Genomic DNA, 6,259 nt, shown 5'->3' with positions numbered 1-6,259 from the left:
CTAAAATTATATTATTTATATTTAAGTTATATGATCAGGTTGACGGGCCCCAGGCCTGCAAAAGTTTTACAATTTTATAACTAGACCGAACTCCTTAAAAAAAAAACGATGTGGTTTTCCATTAAAGATATAAATCGGTGTGCGGGGATGGTTTATTGTCAAGTCTTGGCAAGTTAGCTTCTCGTTCCTACTCCTCTCCATAGGCTTCAACAAAAAAATTACAAGTAGATTGTAGAAGGAGCTACTTGGATAGTGCTGGTAAAATGCTTAGAATTCTCCATAGGTTTACTGTTAATTTTTATGTCGTTTTCATTTTGTATAGCTTATAAATTGCGTTTCTCAATTTTCTTTCTTAGCTCTGATCCGGACAATGCACCCTTTCTTTTCATATAATATGATTTATTAGTATATAATAATGCTCGTTTCAATCACTAAAGCCTTATTTTCTTATTTATCAACTTCTTCTCAACCCTTTTCACACAATCACATTAACTTTCGTTAGATTTATTGACTCAACTTTCGTTAGATCAGTCTTCCCTTGAAGTCTCCAGCACCGACTGCTCTTGGCCTCTTTCACTTGACAAGGAATAGGCTTCGCTCCACTAGCCTTGATTGGTGGATGGAAGCACCGACGACAGTCCGGTGGTATGCCACTTCCATGATTCCTTAAGCGTATAGGGTCGTAATTCGGAGTCCACTAGCCTCAATTTTCAAACAGCTATAAATGAACAGCTATAAATGAATGTCCCGCGGATCATTCCCCCCTGGAGGTCCCCAGCACCGACTGCTCTTGGCCTCTTTCACTTGACAAGGAATAAGCATCGCTCCACTAGCATTGATTGGCTGATGGAAGCACCGAGGATAGTTGGTGGCATGCCACTTCCATGATTAGACTAGATTTTCAAGATCAGGTAGGTGTTCTCTGTACCAGAAGATTGGTATTCCAACGAACTCAGGCAATGGAAAAGAGATCTTAAGCTTATAGGGTCGTAATTCGGAGTCCACTAGCCTCAATTTTCAATGTAAATGATTCCTTAAGCTTGATGTTTTAAGACTTAAAGTAACGTCAACCTTTTTTGGAACACAAGGGTCACTTCAGAGCCAATAATTTCCAGAGTCTTGCGTTTACCTATGTAGCGTAGCATTGCTAGCCCTCCCCGTAGACTAATATTTGTGATGTTAAATAGGCAATTCCTTGAGACGAATATTTTCACATCTAGCAAGGCCAGCCATTTCATAATATAACGAAGTGAGCTACTTAAAGAAACACGAGAGCAGCCATGGATTGCATCCCCATGCTTGCTTTCTGCTTCATTTTATTTCTGATTCTAAGAACAGCCACACCTACTGACACCATAAACACAGCTCAGATCATTAGAGATGGAGACACTATAGTTTCAGCTGGTGGGACCTATGAATTAGGATTTTTCAGCCCCGGTAAATCCAGAAACCGATACTTGGGGATATGGTATGGCAAAATATCTGTCCAGACAGCAGTTTGGGTTGCCAACAGAGAAACTCCACTTAACGATTCATCAGGTGTTGTAAGGCTTACAAACCAAGGACTTCTTGTTCTTCTCAATCGTATTGGAAGCATCATTTGGTCTTCCAACACATCAACACCTGCTAGGAATCCAGTTGCGCAGCTTTTGGATACAGGAAACCTTGTTGTGAAAGAGGAGGGTGATAATAACATGGAGAACTCCTTGTGGCAGAGTTTTGATTATCCAGGCAACACACTAATACCGGGCATGAAGGTAGGACGGAACATCAAAACTGGCATGGACTGGTACGTGACATCATGGAAGTCACCTGATGATCCTTCCAGAGGTAATATTACAGGCATCCTTGTTCCTGAAGGATATCCGGAGTTACTACTGTTGGAAGATTCGAAACCGAAGCATCGAGCTGGGCCATGGAATGGCTTGCAGTTCAGTGGCATGCCTCAAGTAAAACCAAATCCCGTGTACATATTTGAATTTGTTTATAATGACAAGGAGATATATTACACAGAGCAGCTTCATAATAGCTCAAGGTATTGGAGGGTCGTCATACCTCAGAGTGGTGATATCCAGCACATCCTCTGGATCGAGCAAACTCAAAGTTGGCTTCTTTATGAAACAGCAAATACAGATAATTGTGAAACATCCTCTGGATCGAGCAAACTCAAAGTTGGCTTCTTTATGAAACAGCAAATACAGATAATTGTGAAACTTATGCACTCTGTGGCGCAAATGGTATCTGTAGCATTAACAACTCTCCGGTGTGTAGCTGCTTGACAGGATTTGTACCAAAAGTTCCTAGAGACTGGGACAAGACAGATTGGTCAAGTGGTTGCGTTAGAAAGACTGCACTAAATTGTTCCAGAGATGGGTTTCGGAAGCTCAGAGGTTTGAAGATGCCGGAGACAAGAAAAAGACAAGAAAATCATGGTTCAACACGAGTATGGACCTGGAGGAGTGCAAGAACACATGCTTGAAGAACTGCAGCTGTACTGCGTATACAAACCTGGACATAAGGGATGGAGGAAGCGGTTGCTTGCTCTGGTTCAATGATTTGATTGATATGAGAACTTTCCTTCAAAACGAGCAAGACATTTTTATACGGATGGATGCATCAGAACTAGGTATGAATTTATCCTCAACTAGAAAAGTCACTCTTGCTCTTTTTTTAATTAAAATTTGAAATATTTTCAGAAAGAAAACCAGTAAGATGAAGCTACTGGAAAAAGGATACAAAGTTTAAGAATATTAAAACCAAGCTATATAGTCTGTGAGCGTATCTAAACCTTTCTTTGCGAGGCTATCATCAGCAACAGAGTTTCCTTCTCTTAAAATATGGCTAAAAGAAACCTGATTAAGACCCTTAAGCATCGTAGAGTTAATACTTTTTTTTGCTTAATATCTAAATGGTTTTTTTTTTTCAAATATATATTCTAGTTATCTTTCAGATAACTAGAAATCAAATTCTTGAGAAGAAAGTTATCTTTATATATATTCATATAACATGATCCTTGAGAGTACCTTGTGTATATGCTTGTGTTGATAGCATAACATGTTATTTGGCATGAAAGTACTTGAAATTTTCAGGGAAAACACACACACACACAAACAACTAGATTAGTCATGACTTGTACCTTGGTGTTGGTGACATGATGGATTGTTTTTCTCCTACCCAAAATGATTTTGTTTTTTCTCTACCACGTTATAGATAACGGTGACTCTGCGAGGGTTAATACCAAATCCAAAGTGAAGAAAAGGATCGTAGTAACCACTGTGTTGTCCACAGGAATTCTGTTTATTGGCCTATGCTTGGTCTTGTATGTTTGGAAAAAGAAGCCGAAGAAAAATAGTAAGTATTCACACCATCAAAATCTAACTATTCCTATCGCCCCATTCCGTTGCGTTTGATGCTATAAAAATCTTGAGTTTACCAGCTAATAGAATCCCTTGTCTTTCTCTTTCTTTCCCCCCAATCCATAGAAGTTATGCTGACAGGAAAAATGCAAAGAAGATCAAACAACAATGACATGAAGGAAGAACTAGAATTACCCTTCTTTAACATGGATCAGTTGGCTTCTGCAACAAATAACTTTTCCGATTCCAATAAACTAGGAGAAGGGGGTTTCGGACCTGTTTATAAGGTAATAATTATCCATAAACAGTCATGCAATATGGCTTCTGAATTTTCATGGTGCATACTCCAGGCACCAGTGGAGTTCTGTGGGATTGAAATTATACCACTACAGAACCGGCCTTTTTCTAGCATAGAAGGATGACTGATTCGAAAGATTTCCTGGAGAAATACAAGCTGCATGAAATTCTCAACCTTCAGAAGACAACGTGAGATTTTCTTATGATGCTGAGTCATTATTTGCAGGGAACATTAACAGATGGACAGGAAATAGCTGTCAAGAGGCTCTCTAAGAATTCAAAACAAGGACTTGAGGAGTTCAAAAATGAAGTCAAACATATCGTGAAACTTCAGCATCGGAATCTAGTGAGGCTTCTTGGATGCTGTATTCAAAGTGATGAGACGATGCTGGTCTACGAGTTCTTGCCTAACAAAAGCTTGGACTTCTATATTTTTGGTATGAATCTCACAAAACATTTTCAAAAAGTTACTCCAATTTTTCAAATTTAGCACTGTTAAGCTTCTATTTCTGCCATCTATTGAGCTTCCATAAAGTGGCTTTGTAGGAGAAGAGTAGTTTTCCCCAATTTCATTCTCACAAATTCTGCCATGTATGTGTTTGTAATTGTAATTCAAAATTCATTGATAGTCACTTATCACTTATCATCTGATAAGAGCCATAATGGATTGACTTGGGCAGATGAGACTCATAGCTTGCTACTAGATTGGCCTAAACGCTACAACATCATCAACGGGATTGCTCGTGGACTCCTTTATCTTCACCAAGATTCAAGACTAAGAATAATCCACCGAGATCTGAAAACCAGCAATATTTTGTTGGATTACGAAATGAATCCAAAAATCTCAGACTTTGGTCTGGCTAGAAGGTTTGGAGAAAATGAAACGGAAGCCAATACTAATAAAGTGGCTGGAACGTAGTAAGTGTCATCTCAATCATACGCATTTTATCTTCACAGACTGCAAATGGAACTTAAAATTCTATGAATACATGCAGTGGTTACATATCTCCAGAGTACGCAAATTATGGACTCTACTCGCTAAAATCAGACGTCTTCAGCTTTGGAGTATTGGTGCTAGAGATAGTGAGTGGCTATAGGAACAGAGGATTCAGTCACCCAGATCACCACCTCAACCTTATTGGGCATGTAAGTGTCAAAGTTATGTCACTTTGACTATTTCATTTCAATAAATTCTAGAGTGCTTTTGTTAAGTACCAAATGCCTGCACATACTTAAGAGACATGAACACTTCAAATACTAGAAGAAAAACTGAAGAAATTTTGAAAAACTGAATTTGCATGAATAGATAATGTGTTCTAAATAGCATGGTTTTGTTTATCAGGCTTGGATACTGTTCAAGCAAGGCAGGCATCTGGAACTGGCTGCGGGATTAGGAGTTGAAACACCTTATTTGTCTGAAGTCCTACGTTCAATTCATGTGGGGCTGTTGTGTGTGCAAGAAAATACAGAAGATCGACCAAACATATCACATGTGGTTTTGATGTTGGGTAATGAAGATGAATTGCCTCAGCCTAAACAACCAGGATTTTTCACTGAAAGGGATCTTGTTGAAGCAAGCTATTCATCGAGCCAGAACAAACCGCCTTCGGCAAACGGATGCTCGATTTCAATGTTAGAGGCAAGATAGATTGCTTTTATTTTCATTTCAAGTGATTATTCGATAGATGTTCTTGTTGCAGAACGGCAATTACGAGCAAAAGCAAGTCAAATAAATGCTTCTAAAGCATAGTGTCTCTATGAAACGTGAAGAAATTGAAGACAAAGTATATTCATGTAATCCAAGAGTTGCAGCTACATCTATGAGTCATGGAGAGGGGACTCCATTTATTTCCCTTACTTGATGTTCAGGTATCATCAAGACGTGCTTGTATTTCCTCTTATAGATTTGAACATTTAATTAGAACATTTGTAATTACCATCAAGTTTGTGATAATATTTTAAGATTAATAAGTTCTCTTTTATAAATTTACATCCAAGAAAGTTCATATTAATTTCACTATCTAGGTAAGTTCATTTTACGATTATAAAGGTAGAAAATATAATTCTTCATGTTTGAAAAATATTGTTTTTTTAAAAAAAAAATTAATTATCATTTGCATAAGGAGGTGCTCTGAATTATAGAAATTAACAATGATACAATTATATGATAAAACTTTTTTTATATTTTTTTCTAAGATAAAAAAAGATAAGTAGTAAATTTAAAAATGCATTGTTCGGATTTTATAGGAAAATACAATAAACATCAAATTGGTTGTAAGGAAAACTTGAATCTAAATTTATAAGTTTATCAAAAATTTATAAGTGCAATTTTGGTATAATAGTTGAGGGGATATAGTTATATTATGAAAGCAACTCACAAATTGAGGCAATAGAATATCTGGAGCATTTAATCTCAAATCGGAGTGATTTATCACCCTCGAATAATTCTCCCAAAACAAAATGATTGGTTGCTCGATCAACCACTCCGAGAAAGAAGTAATGTCTCGAGTATGAGTGATCTTGACTAGTAAAAGTTCATTAATATGGACCATGAGCTGAGCAAGAAATTTATTAAAAGGACTATCGCTCGAGGAATCGTTTTTGAG

The 6,259-nt window shown here is 37.5% G+C and overlaps 1 pseudogene; it reads left to right on the top strand.

Annotated features, from left to right (window-relative positions):
* The first annotated feature begins 519 nt into the window (after positions 1 to 519).
* Positions 520 to 5,510, top strand: LOC105118064 (G-type lectin S-receptor-like serine/threonine-protein kinase At4g27290; annotated as a pseudogene).
* Positions 5,511 to 6,259: the final 749 nt, after the last annotated feature.

This window comes from Populus euphratica, unplaced genomic scaffold (genome assembly GCF_000495115.2).
Source record: "Populus euphratica unplaced genomic scaffold, PopEup_1.0 scaffold1710.1, whole genome shotgun sequence".
Taxonomy (NCBI): Eukaryota; Viridiplantae; Streptophyta; class Magnoliopsida; order Malpighiales; family Salicaceae; genus Populus; species Populus euphratica.
The sequence above is the reverse complement of the archived record's forward strand: the minus strand, read 5'-3'. Positions and strand labels throughout refer to the sequence as shown.